The sequence below is a fragment of the Muntiacus reevesi genome, chromosome 9, assembly GCF_963930625.1.
Source record: "Muntiacus reevesi chromosome 9, mMunRee1.1, whole genome shotgun sequence".
Lineage (NCBI taxonomy): Eukaryota > Metazoa > Chordata > Mammalia > Artiodactyla > Cervidae > Muntiacus > Muntiacus reevesi.
In genome coordinates, this window is record NC_089257.1 from 87,812,227 (window position 1) to 87,834,621 (window position 22,395).

Here is a 22,395-nt window from a genome sequence, read left to right on the forward strand (position 1 = left end):
TTGAAGGCAGGAGGAGAAGGGGACAACAGGGGATGAGATGCTTGGATGGCATCACTGACTTGGTGGACATTAGGTTGAGTAAGCTCCAGGAGTTGGTGATGGACAGGGAAGCCTGGTGTGCTGCGGTGCATGGGGTCACAAAGAGTCGGACAGGACTGAGTGACTGAACTGAGCTGACTGAATTTTATTTAGTTGGTTTTTTTTTATTGAAATGTAGTTGGTTTACAATATTGGGTTAGTTTCAGACATACAGCAAGGTGAGTCAGGTATATAAATATATATGTGTGTGTTTGTGTGTGTGTGTGCGCGCTAAGTCGCTTCAGTCTAACTCTTCAGGACCCCAAAGACTGTAGCCCACCAGGCTCCTCTGTCCATGGAATTCTCCAGGCAGGGACACCGGAGTGGGTTGCCATGCCCTCCTCCAGGGGATCTTCCTGGCAGAGATCAAACTTGTGTCTCTTATATCTCCTGCATTGGCAGGCAGGTTCTTTACCACTAGCACCACCTGGGAAACTTGTGTGTGTGTATATATTATTTTTCAGAATCTTTTCCCTTATAGGTTATTACAAATATAAACATAGATTTCTGTGCTATACATTAGAGATCTTAGCTTTTATCTATTATATATATATATATATATATATATATATATATATTAGTATGTATATGTTAACTCCAAATTCCTAATTTATCCCTCCCCACTGTTTCCCCTTTGGTAATTGTAAGCTTGTTTTCTATGCCTGTGGGTCTAATTGTGTTTTGTGTATAAATTCATTTGTATCATTTTTTTTTAAATTCTGCATATAAATGATATCACATGAAATTTGTCTTTCTCTGTCTGGCTTACTTCACATACTATGATAATTTCTAGTTCTATCCATGTTGTTGCAAATGACATTATTTCATTCTGTTTTATGGCTGAGCAATATCCTATTTTATATATATATAGTTTCTTAGTATATAAAACAGGGCTAGATAGTGCCTATTTCATAAAATTACTATCAAGATTAAATGAGAAATTGCACTTTAAAACCCTAGAACTCTGTCCAGTCCACAATAAAAACTACATGTCAGTTGCTGGTACTGTGGCGTCCTATCAGCATATCATCTCCACCATCTTGGTTCAGTCAATTCTAAATTTCAGGGGTCAGCAAGTTATGCCCCTTCACCTATTTTTTTGTCAGTAAAGTATTGGGATACTGCCACACTCATACTGCATCTTCTTTATGCATTCGCCAGTGGGTATTTGGGTTGTTTCTATGTCTTGGCTATTGTAAATAGTGCTGCAGTGAACATTGGGGTGCATGTATCTTTTCAAATGATGCTTTTTCTGTATATATACCCAAGAGTTGAATTGCTGGATCATATAGCAACTCTTTTTAATTTTGGGGAGAACCTTCATACTGTTTTCTATAATAGCTATATCAATTTGCATGCCTAACAACAGTGTTAGGAGAGTTCCTTTTTCTCTATACTCTCTCCAGTATTTATTATTTGTATACTTTTTAATGATGACCATTCTGACTGGTGTGAGGTGATACCTCAATGCAGTTTTCATTTACATTTCTCTAATAGTTAGCTATTTTGAACATGCTTTCCTGTGCCTTTTGGCCATCTGTATGTCTTCTTTGGGCTTCCCAGGTGATGGTAGTGGTAAAGAACCTGCCTGCCAATGTAGGAGACATAAGAGACATGGGTTCAATCCCTAGATTGGGAAGATTCCCTGGAGGAGGCCATGGCAACCCACTCCGGTCCTTTTGCCTGGAGAATCCTATGGACAGAGGAGCCTGGTGAGCTATAGTCTAAAGGGTCGCACAGAGTCGGACAGGACTGAAGCTACTTAGGCATGCACGCACGTTTGTCTTCTTTGCAGAAATATCTCTTTAGATCTTTTGCACAGTTTTTTTTTGGGGGGGGGTTTCATATTTTTTGATATTGAGCTGTATGAGCTATTTGTATATTTTTTAAAGTTTTTTTTTTTTTTTTAAGATCTGAAAAAGATAATGAAAAGAGCTAAGGCCTAAAGCAAATTAAAAGATGACCATTGCATGTAGAATAGTATATATTTTACTTTGCATCTTATGTGATTTGATAATTTGCTTACATTTCTACCCTAAAGAACCTTGGCTGTCCATTGACAATCCCTCTTCATGTTGATAGCATTCTACTCTATTTATCATCACCTAAAGTCTTTGTCAACAGATTCAGTGTTTTCTGTGAGTGTTGCCCTTTCACTGGGTGGATGACTAGGTTGAATATTCTATCCCTTTACATGCTGAAGGACTTTCAGCCCAGATGGCCTTCTTGATGATTATGCCTGAGGATTGTTTTTTGTTATTTTTGCTTGCTTGTTTGTTTGTTTCCCACCTAAATTGGCTCATTTAACATAGGGTTTAAATGAGGTGGTTTGTTCTGATCCAACAAAAAAGCAATAATGTTTGAATTATACATGACAGTGCCACTTTAAAACTAAAGACAGTAAAGGTATTTTCCATAATGTCAAAGAAGAAAAAAGTTGTGATATGTGCTTATGTGTATCATTACTAACAGGTTCAAGTATACTCAATTTTGTTGCTGGTTCTCAAAAAACAACGTGAATTTCAACACGTCCTATAAAAGACATCAGAATTGTTTTTATAATTCACTTTTTAAAGCTTAAAAATATTGCACATTCAATATACACATGAGCCCGTCACCTTCATTGTTAAAGCACAGTGACCCCATTTCATTCCTAAATTCTTAGTGTTTATTTTTCTTCAACAATCAACCAATGTGCCATGGAGTGCGATGTTCTGTCTTATCAGCTACCTGGAACATGTGTCTGCACAAAAAACTTGTTCCTAGTTATATTAACCACTTTTAGTTCTTTTATCTGTTGAAAAGGAATGACCTTGCCCAGCTAATAAAGACTGCAGGAATATAAAACACCCAGAGGCACAAAGATGACATAGCAGTACAAATTTTGTTATTAGTTGAATATCCATTTGAAATTAACATTAGAGATTTAATTCCAAAGTGAATTACATTTGGGCAATATCATCAATGGTCATCCCCAGTGGCTCAGCAGTAAAGAATCTGCCTGTAATGCTGGCGATGCAGGAAACATGGGTTTGATCCCTGGATGGGCAAGATCTGCTGGAGGAGGGCATGGCAACCCTCTCCATATTCTTGCCTGGAAAATCCCATGAAGAGTGGAACCTGGCAGGCTACAGTCCATAGGGTCACAAAGAGTTGGACACCCCTGAAGTGACTGAGCATGCAAATGTCATCAGTGTTTTAGAACAACAAAGCTTAGTGAAAGGATTTATCCCCATATGATCAATAAGAGATGTAGAAGGCTAAAAAGATTTTCATGGAAGGTCATGTAAGAAAGCTGGCTCACATGGAACCAACCTAATGTTAGCTAAATGAAAATAGAAAAACAGAACCATCACTTTCCCTTATAAGGGTAGCTGAATGATCTTACGATATTATTTATAAATGTCACATGTTAAAGACAATAGAAAAAACTTTTAAGAATGCCAAAAATCAAATCTATACTTGATTCTTCTCAAATGACAAATAAAAATAAAATAGTTCTGAACTTCATATAACTATTAAGTCTGTAGGATGACAGTCAATGTTAGGCTATGGAATTTGAAAAATTAGACATAAAATACAAGAAACAAACCTACATCCAAAGAACCTATATTTTAAAGTATTTTAAATATATTCAGATATAAAAAGGAATGTGCAAGGGGAATGGCCATAGTCAAATATGCAATTTCTTTTGCCTAAGTTGATCACTTCTCGGTCTTTTGGCTAAGATCAAGTGTAGTAACTTTTGCCTAAGTTGAGTCAAAAGAGTTCCTATAAGAAAGTTTTCTGATATCAGTAGAGAAATAAAATCTTAACACCTAACAATTAAAACTTTGATATTTATAAGATATTTAAATCATAATCTTTCTAAAGATTTCTTGTCAAGAATACATCAAATCTTTTTCATATGAAAAACCAGTTCAGCTCTTAATAACAACTTTGATGATCAAACATGTTCAATCTCCCCAAAATAATTTTGTATTCATTAACTATATTTTGAAGATATAAGTTTTTACATTAAAGAACACATATTTTAACATAACATGATATTTCTTCAATTCTTTCAATAAGAATTTTTAATTCTTATACATAATGATTTTGGTCAGCGCCTCCTGTACAGTGTTATGAACCTCTGTCCATATTTATTCAGGCACTCTGTCAAATCTAATCCTTTGAATCAATTTATCACTTCCACTGTATGAGGGATGTGATTTTTTTTTTCATTTATTTTTATTAGTTGGAGGCTAATTACTTTACAATATTGTAGTGGTTTTTGTCATACATTGACATGAATAAGCCATGGAGGGATTTGATTTTATTTAGGTATAAATTAAATTAGGTCATACCTGAAAGTCCTAGTGGATTTCCCTACTTTCTTTAGTTTAAATCTGAATTTTGGATAGGGAGCTCATGATCTGAGCCACAGTCAGCTCCTGGTCTTATTTTTGCTGACTGTATAAAGCTCCTCCATCTTTACTTGCAAAGAATGTAATCAATCTGATTTCAGTGCTGACCATCTGATGATGTACATGTAGAGTCAACTCTTGTGTTGTTGGAAGAGGTGGTTTGCTATGACCAGTGCATTCTCTTCTCAAAGCTTTGTTAACCTTTTCCCTGCCTCATTTTTTATTCCAAGGCCAACTTGCCTGTTACTACAGATATCTCTTCACTTCCTACTTTTTCATTCCAGTCCCCTATGATGAAAAGGACATCTGTGTGTGTGTGTGTGTGTGTGTGTGTGTGTGTGTGTGTGTGTGTGTGCATGCATGTTAGTTATAGAAGGTCTTGTAGGTCTTCATAGAACCATTCAATTCATCTTCTTCAACATAAGTGGTTGGGGCACAGACTTGGATTACTGTGATGTTGATTGGTGTGACTTGGAAATGAAGCAAGATCATTCTGTCATTTTTGAGATTGCACCCATGAACTGCATTTTGGACTCTTTTGTTGACTTTGAGGGCCACCCCATTTCTTGTAAGGGATTCTTGCCCACAGTAATAGATATAATGGTCATCTGAATTAAATTTGCTCATTTCCATCCATTTTAATTCACTGATTTCTTAAATGTTGATGCTAACTCTTGCTATCCCCTGTTTGACCACTTCCAATTTACCTTGATTCATGGGCCTAATATTCCAGGTTCCTATTAAATACTGTTCTTTACAGCATTGAACTTTACTTTCATCACCAGACACATACACAAAGGGGTGATATTTCTGCTTTGACTCAGCCTCTTCATTACTTCTGGAGCTATTTCTCTGCTATTCTCCAGCAGCATACTGGACATCTGCCAACCTGGGGAGTTCATCTTTCAGTGTCATATCTTTTTGCCTTTTCATACTGATCATGGGATTCTCAAGTCAAAAATGCTGAAATGGTAGCTATTTCCTGCTCCAGTGGACCACATTTTGTCAGAACTCTCTGCCATGACAGATCTGTCTTGGGTGGCCCTATATGGTACAGCTCATAATTTCATTGAGTTATAAAAGGCTGTGATCCACATGAAAATTGCAGCTAGTTTTCTTTGATTGCGGTTTCTATTCTGCCTGTCTTCTGATGAATGATGATAAGATGCTTGTGCAAGCTTCCTGATGGGAGGCGCTGGCTGTGGGGACAATTAGGTCTTGCTCTGATGGGCAGGGTCAAGCTTAGTAAATCTTTAACACAAATTTCTGCTGATGGGTGGGCTTTCCTCCCTTCCTGTAGTTTGGCCTTAGGCGCCCATTCCTGGAGTCTTGTATTCTCTATGGAAGGACTATAGTCTGTGTTAGGCCTAATGGCAACCTCCTCCAAGAGCACTTGTGCCAACACACTGTGCCTCCTAGGAATGCCGCTGCCAATGCCCCGACTCTGTGGCAGGCCAATTTCGACCTGTACCTCCACTGGAGACTCCTAGAGCAAGGCAAGCTGGACTCAGCCTCTAATGGGGTCACTTCTTTCTCCTGGGTCTTGTTGTGCACAAAGTGTAGCTTGTGCCCTCCAAGAGTCTCCATTTCCCTATTCCCATGGAAATTCTGTAATAAAATCCCACTAACCTTCAAAGTCAGATCCCCTGGGGATTCTCAGCCCCTTTGCTGGATCCCCATGTTTGGAAGTCTGTTGTAGGGCTTAGAACCTTTGCAACAGTTTAAGAACTTCTTTGGTATAATTGTTCTTCAGTTTGTGGATCACCCGCCCAGCAGCTTTATGGAGGGAATAATGGTGACCTCCTCCAAGAGGACTTAGGCCACATGCTACACCTCCCAGAAGTGTTCTACCAGAACCCCTCTCCCCATGGCAGACCACTGCTGACCAACCTTTCCACAGAAGACCCTCAAACACTGACAGGCAGGTTTGGCTCATGCTCTTGGGTTGGTGGGGGGAGGGAATCACTGCTCCTTTCCCTGGGTCCTGGTGCACATAAGAAACACAAGGAGGAAAAAAATGGAAAAAAAGAATTGCAACAAGGCAAAATAGTTGTCTGAGAAGATCTTACGAATAGCTGAGGAAAGAAGAGAAGCAAAAGGCAAAGGGGACAAGGAAAAATATACCCATCTGAATGTAGAGTTCCAAATAATAGCAAGGAAATAGCAAGAAAAGCTCCTTAAATGAAGAATGAAAAGAAATAGAGGAAAACAATACAATGGGAAAGACTATAGATCTCCTCAAGAAAATTAGAGATACCAAAGGAACATTTCATGCAAACATTGGCACAATAAAGGACAGAAACAGAATGGACCTCGCTGAAGCAGAAGAGATTAAGAGGTGTTAAGAATACATAGAAGAAATATAGAAAAGATCTTAATGACCCAGATAACCACTATGGTGTAGTCACTCACTTACAGCCAGATGTATTGGAGTGTAAAGTCAAGTGGGCCTTGGAAAGCATTATTACCAACAAAGCTAATGAAGGTGATGGAATTCCAGCTGAGCTCTTTCAAGTCCTAAAAGATGATGTTGTGAAAGTGCTGCATTCAGTATGCCAGCAAGCTTGGAAAACTCAGTAGTGGCCACAGAACTGGAAAAGGTCAGTTTTCATTCCAGTCCCAAAGAAGGGTAATGCCAAAGAATGGTCAAACTACATTTGCTAGCGAGGTAAGGCTCAAAATCATTCAAGCTCTGCTTCCACAGTATGTGTGAACTGAAAATGTCCAGATGTACAAGCTTGATGTAGAAAAGACAGAGGAACCAGAGATCAAATTTCAAACATCCATTGGATCATAGGAAAAGCAACGGAATTCCAGAAAAACAACTACTTCTGCTTTGTTGACTATGCTAAAGTTTTGACTGTTTGGATCACAACAAACTGTGGAAAATTCTTTGACAAGTGGGAATATCAGACCATCTTACCTGCATTCTTAGAAACCTGTATGCAGGTCAAGAAGCAACAATTAGAACCAGACATGGAACAATGGATTGATTCAAAATTGGAAAGGAGTACATCAAGACTGTATATTGCCACCCTGCTTATTTAACTGATATGCAGAGTACATCATGCAAAATGCCAGGCTGGATGAAGCACAAGTTGGAATCAAGATTGCTGGGAGAAATATCAAGAACTTCAAATATGCAGCTGACACCACCTTTATGGCAGAAAGTGAAGAGGAACTAAAAAGCCCCCTGATGAAGATGAAAGAGGAGAATGAAAATAACTTAAAAGTTAACATTAAAAAAACTAACATCATGGCATCCAGTCCCATCACTTCATTGCAAGTAGATGGGGAAACAATGGAAACAGAGAGAGATTTTATTATCTTGTGCTCCAAAATCACTGTGGATGGTGACTGAAGCCATAAAATTAAAAGATGCTTGCTCCTTGGTAGAAAAGCTATCACGAGCCTAGACAGCATATTAAAAAAGAGAGACATGGCTTTGCTGACAGAGGTTCACATAGCCAAAGCTATGGTTTTTCTGATAGTCATGTACTGATGTGAGCATTGAACCATAAAAAAGGCTAAGTGCAAAAGAACTATCTTTTGAGCTGCGGTGTTGGAGAAGAGTCTTGAGAGTCCCTTGGACAGCAGGGTGATCAAATAAGTCAATCCTAAAGAAAATCAACCCTGAATACTCATTGGTGGAACTGATGCTGAAACATTTGGGCACTTGATTAGAAGAGCTGACTCATTGGAAAAGACCCTGATGCTGGGAAAGACTGAGGCAAGGAGAAGAAGAAGACAGAGGAAGAGATTGTTGGGTGGCATCATCAACTCAATGGGCATGAGTTTCAGCAAATTCCTGGAGATATTGGAGAACTGGGAAGCCTGGCATGCTGTATTCCATGGGATCACAAAGAGTTGGACACAACTGAGCCACTGAACAAAACAATGTAAGACAGAAGACACATAATGCTTATGTATATCTTTTGAGAAGGATTTTACCTATAGTGTTCATTTAAACAGATATACTTTAATGAGTAAAGGCATTTCCTTCAAGTGGCTTATAGTCTAGAACAAGACATATATACTATAGTGACATGTTAAATGTTTTTCTTCTAGTTTTATTGAGATGCAATTGATATACAACACTGTATGAGTTTAAAGTGCACAGCATAATCATTTGAATTGTATGCATCATAAAATGTTTACCACATGAGTTTCAGTTCAGTTCAGTTCAGTTCGATTCAGTTCAGTTGCTCAGTCGTGTCTGACTCTTTGCGACCCCATGAAGCGCAGCAGGCCAGGCCCCTCTGGCCATCACCAACTCCTGGAGTTTGCTCAAACTCATGCCCATCAAGGCGATGATGCCATCCAGCCATCTCATCCTCTGTCGTCCCCTTCTCCTCCTGCCCCCAATCCCTCCCAGTATCAGGGTCTTTTCCAACGAGTCAACTCTTCACATGAGGTGGCCAAAGTATTGGAGTTTCAGCTTCAGCATCAGTCCTTCCAATGAACATCCAGGACTGATCTCTTTTAGGATGGACTGGTTGGATCTCCTTGCAGTCCAAGGAACTCTCAAGAGTCTTCTCCAACACCACAGTTCAAAAGCATCAACTTTTCAGCGCTCAGCTTTCTTCACAGTCCAACTCTCACATCCATACATGAACATAAGTTTAGTGAACATCTATCACCTGATACAGATACAAGATTAAAAAAAATAGAAAAAGTATATTTTCCTTGTGATGAGAACTCAGGATTTGCTCTCTTAACTTTCATTTATAACATGCAACAGTGTCAGTTATATTTATCTTGCTGTGCATTACACCCCTAGCACTCATTTACTTTCTAACTGGAAGTTTGTATCTTTTGACTGGTTTGTTCAGTTACCTCTTCCCCTGCTATCACCTTTGGTACACATAAATCTGATCTCTTTTTCTAGGATTATATTTGTTGCTTTACTTAAGTTTGTAGTATAACTGACCTAAAATACTATGTTAGTTTCTAGTACACAGCATAGTGATTCAATATTTCTATGCATTTCAAAATGATCACCACAGTAACTCCAGTTACTGATTGTCAATACAAAAATATATTACATAATTATTGACTATATTTCCAACACTGTAAATTTTATCTTCATGACTCATGTATTTGCAACCATAAGTTTGTAATTCTTAATTTCCCTCACCTACTTCTATTGTCTCCCTAAACCCATCCTTCTGGCAACCAACTGTTTGTTCTTTAAATTTGTGACCCATTTCTATTTTTCTATGTTTAGTCATCTGTTTTATTTTTTTAGATTCCATACATGACAAATCATATACTATTTATATATCTCTTTCTGAACTTATTTCATCTAACATAATACCCTCTATGTCCTTCCATGTTGTCCCTGAGAACATGATTTCATTCACTTTTATATCTAAGCAATAAATCATTGTGTGTGTGTGTGTGTCTATATATATATATATATGTACATACAACATCTTCTTTATTAATTCATCCATTTATTGGCATTTAAGGTCCTTCCATATCTTATATATTATAAATAATGTTGAAATGAACATAGGGGTGCATATATCTTTTTGAATGATTGTTTTCATTTTCTTCAGATAAATGCTCGAGTGGAGTTATAGTAATTCTCTTTTTAACATTTTGAGGAATCTCCATAATGTTTTCCATAGTGGCCACACCAATTTACATTCCCATCAACAGTGCACAATAGTTCCCTTTTTGCCAAATTATTGCCAACATGCTATTTGTTGTCCTTTTGCCATTCTGACAATTGTGAGGTAACATTTCATCATGGTTTTAACTTTACATTTCCTTGTTTATTATGTTGAGTATTTTTCAAGTCCCTGTTGGCCATCTCTCTGTCTTCTTTGGAAAAATGTCTATGTAGATCCTCTGCCCCTTTCTTCATCAGATTATTTATTCTTTTTATGTTGAATTGTATGAGTTCTTTATATGTTTTACATGTTTATATGTTTTATATGTTCTTATGGCATGTGTCATTTGTAGATATATTCTCCCATTAGTAGGTGACCTTTTTTTTTTTTTTTCTTTTCTTTGTTTTTTTTTAAAATAGTTTCCCTCACTGTGCAAAAGCTTTTTAGTTTGATGTGACCTCATTTGCTTATCTTTGTTTTGATTTCCCTTACTTGAGGATACATAGCCATAAAATCATTGCTAAGACCAATGTCAAAGAGAATACTGCCTATTTTATTCCAGAAGGTTTAGTTTAATGTCTTACATTTAAGCCTTTAATGTGTTTTGAGTTTATTTTTGTATATGGTGTGAGAAAGCAGCCCAGTTTGATTACTTCACATGTAGCTGTACCAAACAACATTTATTTAAGAGTCTGTTTTTCCTCATTGTATACTCTTGGCCCCTTTGTCATAGATTAATCTAGCATGTAACTATAGACTCATTTCTGGGCTCTATATTCTGGTCCATTTATCCACATGTCTGTTTTTGTACCAGTACCATACTGTTTTGATTACTACAGGTTTGTTGTATAGCTTGAAATCAAATAGCATAATGTCTCCAGATTTTGTTCTTTCTCAAAGATTGTTTTGGCTATTTGAAGTCTTTTATGTTTCCAACAAATTTCAGAATTATTTGTTCACTTGTGTGAAAAATGTCATTGATTATTTGATAGGGATTGCATTAAATCACTGATTGCTTTAGGTAGTATGATCATTTAAACAATGTAAATTATTCCAACCCATGAGCATGTGGTCTCTTGTCATCTCTTTTTGTGGTCTTCAATTTCTTTCTTCTGTCTTATATGTTTCCAAATGCAGATCTTTTATCTCCTTTGCTAGGTTTATTCCTATATATTTTATTATCTTTGTTGCAATTAAAATTGTTCTTTTAATTTGTATTTCTGACAGTTTGATGTTAGTGTATAGAATGCAACAGATTTCTACATATTAATTTTGTGCCCTGCAACTTTACCAAATTAATTTATTACTTCTAAACTTCTTGATGGTGTCTTTAGAATTTTATATTTATAGTGTCATGTCATCTACAGTGACATATTTATTTCTTGCTTTCCAATTTGGAGAAATTTCTTGCTTTTATTTCTCTTTTTTGTCTGATTGTTGTGGCTACAAATTCCTATATTATGCTGAGCAAAATTATTGAGAGTGACCATCCTTGTCTTATTCTTGATATTAGAGGAAATTCTTTCAGCTTCTCACACTGAGTATGATACTAGCTGTAAATTTTTCATTTAGACTTCATTATATTGAAGTATGTTTCCTCTATACCCACTTTATTATCTATTTTTTAATCATAAATGTTTGTTAGATTCTGTTGAAAGATTTCCCTACATCTATTGAAATGATTATATTATTTTATTCTTCAATTTGTTAACACAGTAAGCACATTGATTGACTTAGGGATTTGAACTATCCTTGTATCCCTGAAATTAATCCAATTTGATTATTTTGTATGATTTTTTAATGATCATTGAATTGCGTTTACTAATGAATTTTTACATCTATGTTTATCAGAGATATTAGCCTAGAACTTTCTGTTTTGTGATATCTTTGGTTTGACATCAGGATGATGTTCACAAGTTACAATGAGTTTGTAAGTATTCCTTCTTTTGCAGTTTTGTTGGCTAATTTAAGAAGGATGGGTAGTAATGCTCATCTAAATATTTGGTAGAATTTATCTGTGATGTCAATAAACACTTGTGATCTTTGTTGGAGATTTTTTTTAATTAATGATTCAATTTTATTGGTAGTTGGTCTTTTCATATTTTCTATTTCTTACTGATTTAATCTTGGGATATGGAACATTTATAGGAATTTGTCCATTTCTACTAGGTTGTCAATCTTATTAGCATATGATTATTTATAATAATCTTTTATGATCCTTTGTATTTCTGTGACATCAGTTGTAATGTCTCCTTTTTAACTTCTGACTATTAATTTTGAACCTCTCTTTTCTTAATTTTCCTTGATGAGTCTGTCTACAGGTTTTTCAATCTTGCTTCTTTTTTCAAATAACCAGTTCTTGGTTTAAATCATGCTTTCTTTCCTTTTTTTTTTTTTAGTTCTTATGCCATTTATTTCTACTATTTATTTATGAATATGATATTTATGAATTTTTTCCTTCTACTGGGTTTGTTCTTTACAGCACTGGACTCTACTGCCATCATCAGTCACACCCAAAACAGCGCATTGTTCTTGCACTGGCTCTACCTCTTCAGTCCAATGCTGTAAAGAACAGTATTATATAGGAATCTGGAATGCTTGGTCCATAAATCAAGCTAAACTGGAAGTGGTCAAACAGGAGGTGGTAAGAGTGAGCATCAACATTTTAAGAATCAGTGAACTAAAATGGATTGGAATAGGTGAATTTAATTCAGATGACCATTTATATGTATTACTGTGGGCAATAATCACTTAGAAGAAATGGAGTAGCTCTCATAGCCAACGAAAGACTCCAAAAGCAGTACTTCAGGGTAATCTTAAAAATGACAGAATGATCTCTGTACATTTCCAAGGCAGACCATACAATACCACAGTAATCTAAGTCTATGCCTTAACCATTAATGCTGAAGAAGCTGAAGCTGAATGGTTCTATAAAGACCTACAAGATCTTCTAGAACTAACACCACAAACAGATGTCCTTTTTCATCACATGGGACTGGAATGCAAAAGTAGGAAGTCAAGAGGTGCCTAGAGTAACAGACAAGTTTGGCCTTTGAGTAAAAAATGAAGCAGGGCAAAGGCTAACAGAGTTTGCTAAGAGAAAACACTGATCATAGCAAACACATGGACATGATCAGATGGTCAATATAGTAATCCGATTGATTGCAGTTTTTGCAGAAAAAGATGGAGAAGCACTATACAGTCAGCAAAAACAAGACCAGGAGCTGACTGTGGCTCAAATCATGAACTCCTTATTACAAAACTCAAAGTTAAATTGTAAAAAGTAGGAAAAACCACTAGACCATTCAGGTATAACCTAAATCAAATACTTTGCAATTACTCTGTGAAAGTGACAAATACACTTGAGGAATTAAATCTGATAGGCAGAGTGCCTGAAGAACTATGGATGGAGGTTCCTGACATTGTACAGGAAGCAGTGATTAAGACCATCCCCAAGAAAAATAAATACATAAAGGCAAAAAGGTTGTCTGAGGAGGCCTTACAAATAACTGAGAGAAGAAGAGAAGCTAAAGGCAAAGGTGGAAAGGAAAGATATACCCATAGAATGAAGAGTTTTGAAGAATAGCAAGGAGAGATAAGGAAGCCTTCCTCAGTGATCAATGCAAAGAAATAGAAGAAAGCAATATAATGGGAAAAACTAGAGATCTCTTTATGAAAAGTAGAGATACCAAGGGAAAATTTCGTGCAAAGATGGGCAAAATAAAGGACTGAAATGGCATGGACCTAACAGAAGAAGGAGATATTAAGAAGAAGTGGCAAGAATACACAGAACATCTATACAAAAAAAATCTTAATGACCCAGATAACCACTGGTTAACCCAGATGGTATAATCCAGACATCCTGGAATGTGAAGTCAAGTGGCGTTAGGAAGCATCACTATGAACAAAGCTAGAGGATGTGATGGAATTTCAGTTGAGCCATTTCAAATACTAAAAGATGTTACTGTGAAAGTGCTGCATTAAATATGCCAGTAAATTTGGAAAACTCAGCAGTGACCACAAGACTGGAAAAGTCAGTTTTCATTCCAATCCCAAAGAAGGGTAATGCCAAAGAATGTTCAAACTACTGCACAATTGCACTTGTCTCACATGCTTGCAAAGTAATGCTCAAAATTCTCCAAGCCAGCCTTCAGCAGTATATGAACCAAGAACTTCTAGATGTTCAAGCTAGATTTAGAAAAGACAGGGAACCAGAGATCAAATTGCCAACATATGTTGGGTCATACAAAAAGCAAGGAATACCAGAAAATATCTACTTCTGCGATATTGGTTATGCCAAAGTCTTTGACTGTGTGGATCACAGCAAATTGTGGAAAATTCTTAGAGATTGAAATACCAGACAACCCTACCTGCCTCCTGAGAAATCTGTGTGCAGGTCAAGAAGCAGCAGTTAGAACTGGATGTGAAACAGTGGACTAGTTACAAATTGGGAAAGGAGTGTGTCAAGGCGGTATAATGTCACCCTGCATATTTAACTTACACGCAGAGTACATCATGCAAAATGCTGTACTGTGTGAACCACAAACTGGAATCAAGATTTTAAGGAGAAATACCAATAAGATACACAGATGACTCCACCCTTATGCCAGAAAGCAAAGAACTAAGAGTCTCTTGATGAAAGTGAAAAAGGAGAGTGAAAAAGTTGGCCTAAAACTCGACATTCAAAAAATTAAGATTATGGTAACCGGTCCTATCACTTCAGGGAAAACAGATGGGGAAACAATGGAAACAGTGATAGACTTTAGACTCGGGCTCCAAAATCATTTCAGATGGTGACTGCAGCCATGAAATTAAAAAATGCTACAGCCATACCACCCTGAATGTGCCTAATTTCATCTGATCTCGGAAGCTAAGCAGGGTCGGGCCTAACCAGTACTTGGTTGGGAGGCTGCCTGGGAATACCGGGTACTGTAAGTTTTTCTTTTGGGGCTTCCCTGGTGGCGCAGACAGTAAAGCATCTGCCTGCAATGCGGCCTGGGTCGGGAAGATCCCCCGGAAGGAAATGGCAACCCACCCCAGTACTCTTGCCTGGAAAATGCCATGGACTGAGGAGCCTGGTAGGCTATAGTCCATGGGGTCACAAAGAGTTGGAGATGACTGAGTGACTTCACTTTTCTTTTCTTTCTTTCTTTGCTCCTTGAAAGAAAGGCTATGACTAAACTAGATGGCAGATTAAAAAGCAAAGACTTTAGTTTGCCAACAAGGGTCTGTCTAGTCAAAGCTATGGTTTTTCCAGTAGTCATGTATGGATGTGAGAGTTGGACTATAAAGAAGACTGAGCACCAAAGATTTGATGCTTTTGAACTCTGGTGTTGGAGAAGACTCTTGAGTGTCCCTTGGACTGCAAGGAGATCCAACCAGTCCATCCTAAAGAAAATAAGTCCTGAATATTCATTGGAAGGACTGATGCTGAAGCTGAAACTTCAATACTGTGGCTATCTGATTCACAGAACTGACTCATTGGAAAAGATCCTGGGAAAGATTGAAGGCGGGAGGAGAAGGGGACAACAGGAAATTAGATGGTTGGATGGCATCACAGACTCGATAGCCATGGGTATGAGCAAACTCAGGGAGTTGGTGATGAACAGGGAAGCCTGGTGTGCTGCACTCCATGGGGTTGCAAAGTTTCTGATATGACTGAGAGACTGAACTGAACTGAACTGAACTGAACTACTGGGTTTTGTCTGGGTTTTGCTTGTTCTACTTTTTCTACTTTAATGAAGTATGCAATTAGGTCATTTACTTGAAATTTTTCTTATTTCCTGAGGTAGACTTCTATCACCATAAATTTCTCACTTACAACTAATTTGTTGCATCCCATAGATTGTGGGTCATTGTGTTTTTATTTTTCTCCAGATATTTTTTAGTTTCCTCTTTGATTTCTTCAGTGGTCCACTAGTTGTTCTTAGCATGTTGTTTACCCTCCATATATTTGTCATTTTTGCATTTTTAATGCAAACTATTAATAAAATAGTTGATTTCTAGTCTCATAGCAATATGATCAGAAAAGATGCTTCCCATGAATTCAATTTTCTTTTATTTATTGATTAATGTTTTATGGCATAGCACCTGATCTTTCCTAGAGAATGTTCCATGTGCACTTGATGAGAATATGTATACTGCCACTTTGGATGGAATGCTCTGTTATCATTTAAGTACACTGACTCTATGTGTCATTTAAGATCAGTGTTTCCTTATTGATTTGGATGATTTGGCCATTGATGTAAGTAAGGGGATAAAGTCCACTATTATTATTATTGTGTTACTATAGATACCTCACTTTATGTCTGTTGATGTTTGCTTTATGTATTTAGGTGCTTCTATGTAGGGAGAATATATATTTACAATGTTATATCTTTTTCTTAGATTGAGCCCTTGATCATCTAATTACAGTCTTTGTTTTAATGTCTGTTTTGTCTTATATAAGTATTGATAATCTAGCTTTCTTCACTTTCATGGAACATCTTTTCCCATCTCACATGCAGTCTGTGTGTATTTATATCTGAAGTAAGTCTCTTGGAGGCAGCTTCTGTATGGGTCTTATTTATGTATACATTCAGCCACTCTATGTCTTTTCTTTGGAGAATTTAATCTATTTACATTTAAGGTAATTATTAATAGTTTTGTACTCATTGCCATTTTGTTAATTGATTTTGGATTATTGTTGAATTGTTTTTTGGTCCTCTCTTTTCTTTTGATATATTCCTCTGTGATTTGATGACTATCTTTAGAGATACAGTCAAATGTCTTTCTCTATTCCGTAGGTGTAATTATGACAGATTTTTGGTTTGTGATTACCGTTGTTGTTATTGTTCAGTCACTAAGTTATGTCCAGCTCTTTGTAATCCCATGAACTTCAGCACATCAGGCTTCCCTGCCCTTCACCAGCTTCCAGAGTTTGCTCAAACCCATGTCAACTGAGCCAGCAATGCCATCTAACCATCTCATCCTCTGTCACCTACTTCTCCTCCTGCCCTCAATCTTTTCCATCATCAAGATCTTTTCCAATGAGTCAGTTCTTCATCACAGGTGGCCAAAGTATTGGAATAGTTACCATGAGGTTTATATATGCCATCCTATGTATACATGATTATTTTAAATTGCTGCCCTACATACAAATGCATTTTAACAGCCCACTCCCATTTACTGTTATGGCATCATGTTTTACATTTTCTTGCTTGTGTACTCTTAATTATGTACTGTGCATATAGATAATATTCCTACTTTGACCTTTTAAGCTTCCTACTAGCTGCATATATGGTCAATTTATTAACTTTACTGTATATTTATCTTTACAAACAAATCTTTCCTTTCATCCATTTGATATTTCTAGTTGTGACTTTTTCTTTTCTACTTAGAGAAGGCCCAACAATATTTCGTGTAAAACTCTTTGCTAGCTTGTGGAACTCCTTCAAATCGGAATGAAATCCTTGCCAGGTAGCCTTCTTAAATGAAAACCTTCTAGGTTGTGCACATTTCCCTTTTGTCACTTGTAAATATATCATGCTATCCCCTTACGGGGTCTTCCCTGGTGGCTAAAACAGTAAAGAATCTGCCCACAATGCAGGAGACCCAGGTTTGAAACCTGGGTCAGGAAGATCCCCTGGAGAAGGAAATGGCAATCCACTCCAGTATTCTTACCTGGAGAATCCCATGGACAGAAGAGTCTGCCAGGCTAGAGTCCATGGGGTTGCAAAGAGTTGAACACAACTGAGCAACTAACACATTCCCTTATGACCAACAGAATTTCTGCTGAAAAATGTGCTGATAGACTTTTGGGAGTTAGTTTATGCTTAACTTGTTGCTTTTCCCTTGCTGATTTTAATAATCTCTCTTAATTTAATGTTTACTCTTTTGAATATGATATGCCTTGGTGTGTACCTCCAGTTTGATCCTATCTGAGACTCTCTGTAATTCCTGTACCTGGATGTCTGTTTCTTTCCCAGGCTAAGGAAGTCTCCAGCTATTTTGTCTTCAAATATAATTTCTGCCCCTTCTCTCTCATCTCTTTCTGGGACCCCCAAAATGTTAATGTAATTATGCTTGATATTGTTCCATAATTCTCCTAACTGTCCTCATAATTTTGCTGTTTTTTTCTTTCTTCTTTTCAGCTTCTACTTTTCTTCCAGTTCACAAATCTGTTGCTTCATATCATCTAATCTACTGTTAATTCCTTCTAGTATATATTTTATTTCAGTTATAGTATTCTTCAGATCTGTTTGAATCTTTTTTTATATTTTCCAATTCCTTGTTAAAGTTCTCAATGTTTGTCCATTCTTGTCTCAAGTACTTTGAGCATCTTTATGATCATTATCTTGAAGTCTTCATTGGATAGATTGCTTATCTCCACTTAGTTCTTTTTCTAGGGATTTATTTTGCTTCTTCATTTGGAACATATTCTGTATTTTTCTCAGTTTGCCCAGTTTCCTGTTTTAGTTTTTGTATTTGTTATGTTGGTTAAATTTGCTGATCTTGGAGAATTGGTCTTTTCTATGGACATCTCATGCACTGGAGGAATCCACTCCTCTAGTCACCAGGGTTATATGCTCTAGGGCAGCCCCTTACATGAACTGCATGGGCCTTTCTATTGTGAAAGACCGACTACTGTGGGTAGTCTTGTAAGTGTGGCTTTCCTATAGTTTCACCGGTTTCCAGACCCTGACTTGTGCAGCAAATGTTGGCCAGTGTGGCCAGGCCTTTAGGTGGCAGGCTGTGTACCTTCAGGCTATTGCTGGCCCAGAAGTAAGAGGAGTTGAGTCCCAGAGTGACTAGTGCTGGCCAGGGAATCCCAGGTTTAGTGTTGGCTTGTTGATGGTGGGGTCAGTTCCTAACATAGTTGGCAACAGGTTCCAGAGTATCCCAAAGGTTGTGCTGCCCTGCTGGTGAGTAGTACCAGATCCTAAGGTGAGTGAATTAGGAGCCCAATGAGTCTTGGACTGAATGCAACATGCTGGTGAGAAGCATTGGGGCCCAATGGGGTGCTAGGGCTGGTGTCAGCCTGCTGACAAGGGCCCAGAGTATCACAGGGCTAGTACTGTCCCGCTGATGGGTGAAGCCATTTCCTGGGGCTATTGCCAACCCAGTGGTAAATGGTGTTGGATTCTTGAATCTGTTACTATAGAAAGCAAATATCTCAGAGCTGATATCAGTCCACTGGTGGGTGGGGCAGTGCCGGACCAGCCGGGAGATTTCAGCGAGCAACACGACGCGTTCCTTTAGGCTAAGAAATAAAGACACAGGACAGATGGGGTCGAGAGGATCGCTGCAGTCAACGATGCTCCTTTATTTCTCTAAGCTTCGTTTATACTTAAACCAAGAAGGAGACATCACAAAGAAAATTCTTCCCCATGTACATCATCTTAAGATAACAATAATTAGAACTCTCACTAGGCGTCAGAGCACAGGAATGGCATCCTGATTTAGATTAGGGGTAATCGTAAAAAAGGCTGTCTGTCTGCGTCCTGTGTGCATTCAAGGCTTACTAGTGTTGTGTTTATCTTTGGATAGTAAATTCAGAGGGGTGGCGGGACAGAGAGCTATGTCCTTGAAGGAACCCTCGATAATCAAGGCAGCTCCCAGAGTCAGCTCTTTCAAGCCGCTCCCCGCAGCTCCCCCTCTTTTATTTAGTAAAAGGGCACGCCTGATTCTTTTGGCGTAAGTAATTACTGTGTAGGACAGCCTTGATGTCCCACAACTCTGTAATGAATTTCTTTATGATACAAGGAGCAATGCACACAAAAAGCGCAAACACTAGGAGCACAGCCATGACCCCTGAAAAAAGATGCCAAAGTGAGGTAATCGAAGGAAAATTGGAAAATAAACTGTTAACAAACTCTTCAGCATTTTTTGCCAAATCCATACTAGCCTGAGGAGCATTTTCTATATCAAGAATTTCCTGATGAAGTTGTAATAGATCCAAGGAAATGTTTTCATTATACCAAATACCATCTAAATGTAATTTTATCTTATTCCAAGGGGTCTCAGTATTATTATAAATTTTTGGAGTTACACAGATCCAACGATAATTAGCATGACATCTAATTTTAGCCCTCAATTTCAAGCCTAATATTTCTTCTCCCAAAAATCTCACTGCATCATAGAGCGCATTTAGCCTATCTTCTAATTTTCTATCTATATCTTCTTGAACTCCTAAAGCTTTTGAAGTGTTCTTTGCCAAATCATCTACAATATTAGCAGTATGCACAGATTGAGCTAAAGATACAGAAGCAGTAACAGCAGAAGCAATCAAAGTTATTAGAGTTACTACTCCCAGAATTATTAATCCTATCCGCCTTCGTGGCCTAGCAAGGGCTGTATGCACTCTTTCCCATAGTTCAAGCCCTGACTCCTCATACCAAGGTTCAGTAAGGTTCACAGGCATCATGACGAAGGGCGGTTGTTTGACTATCAAAGCCCCAGAATTATTTTCCATACCTCTTATACAATTAGTCAGGGTACAATTAAAACAATGACTATAATATTGACTATTTTTCTTAGTAAGATTTACAGAACCAGCAATAATCATAAATGGATAAGGTACACAAGCCCGAGGATATCTCCAGGTTGCATTCCAAAAAAGTCCACCTTTAACCTTTTCTCCAGTCTGCAGGAAGGATCCGCTTGTTTCAAAAGCGGCCAGCAACTTCCAGACCTCAGTTTGATAAACAAGGGTGCCACCAAGATTCCAAATTCTCGCTGCAAACTGTCTGTTACTTTCCTTTCCGGGGTTTCTCTCTGAGTCTGGCGACCAGTCTCACAGTGAGTGCGTGCTGTTAGGAATAGAATACACCGTAGCAGTCTCATTCCGGCAGAGTTTCCATGGCACCGCTATATGTTTCCCTTTTTGCCCCAGGCCACAGAATGGGATATCCTGGGGTCCCGTTCCGTTGCGTCGCTGTGCATGCCCTGTGAGCTTGGTCACACCAGGAATATCCACACTCCAGCCAGTGCTGTAATCAGAATATCCAACATCTGTAACAGTGAGACAACCTGAAACATTATGATTTCGGAAAAAGCACATTGGTAATTGTGAAGAGGATCCAGTATAAGAAATGTTGGCCTTCTGCGGAAAAATATGTTTATCAGAAAACCCCCCCAAAAGTATTGTGTCATTCACATACACAGGAACAGAACTCATTTCCCATCCGACAGGCTGCAAAAGAGGGGGATCAGGAACATACGCCCAGAAGACATCAGCATTCATGGAACTTATCTGGTTTAAAAGGAGTAATAAAGAAATTAATATACTAGTCGGAGAGGCGGGGGAAGGGTTTGGAGCATTCTCACATGCCATCTGTAACAGTGCCTGTATCTGCTGAGCTGTCGGCAGCGGGACCGTCTCCTGGATTGTGAGCTGTCTCATTCGCTCCACCAGTGACCTCCTCCGCCGTGCGTACCAGCCTTTCCGGGAGCCAGCGCGGCGCTTCGGCATTCTGCGGGAAAACACAAACATGACCTCTCCCCCATGTTAGAACTGGATCCGGCCCATGCCATCTGCCTTCCAGCGGGTCTTTCCACCTGACTAATGGCCGAACCTTTTTATTGTCATAGTGCCAAAAACGTTGAGCTGCTGATTTGCCATCCCGGTCAAGACTTAGAAAATTCAAAATGAATAAGGCATGGCTGAGGAGATTGTTAGGAGGAATAGTATATAAATTCCCCCTTTTTAATTTTTTCAATTGGTGTTGAAGGGTTTGATGTGCCCGCTCAACAGTTCCTTGGCCCTGTGGATTATATGGAATACCAGTCTTATGCACAATTTGTAATTGGGCACAGAAGGCTTGAAAATTGCGACCAGTATATCCAGGGCCATTGTCTGTTTTGATGCATTTAGGCAGGCCCATAGCAGAAAAGCTCCGTAAGCAATGCTGAATACAATGCTTACTAGCCTCTCCAGGTTGAAGTGTGGCCATGAGGAAACCAGAAAAGGTATCAACAGTAACATGCACATATTTCAATTTTCCAAAATCAGAAATATGTGTAACATCCATTTGCCACAAATCATTGGGGAGTAAACCCCGAGGATTGACTCCATAAGTGGGAAGAACAAAAAACTGCGGGCAGGTAGGACAAGTTTTTACAATTTGACGAGCGGCCTCTCGAGAAATTCCAAATTGCAGCCGTAAAGAATTGCTATTCTGATGGTGTATTGCATGAGAGGCCTGTGCCGCAGAGATAGGGGTTAAGGAGGAATAACATACCATACGGGTGACTTCATCTGCCAGAGCATTCCCGGCCGTTAAAGGTCCAGGAAGGGCAGTGTGAGCACGTAT

General features: G+C 38.2%; 1 protein-coding gene and 1 pseudogene across 3 annotated transcripts in view; both read left to right on the forward strand.

Moving 5' to 3' along the window:
* Nucleotides 1-22,395, forward strand: part of GRIA4 (glutamate ionotropic receptor AMPA type subunit 4) — a 613,307-nt gene that overhangs the window by 269,664 nt on the left and 321,248 nt on the right. The gene's annotated exons all lie outside the window — the stretch shown is intronic.
* LOC136176160 (5S ribosomal RNA) lies at nucleotides 14,922-15,040 on the forward strand (annotated as a pseudogene).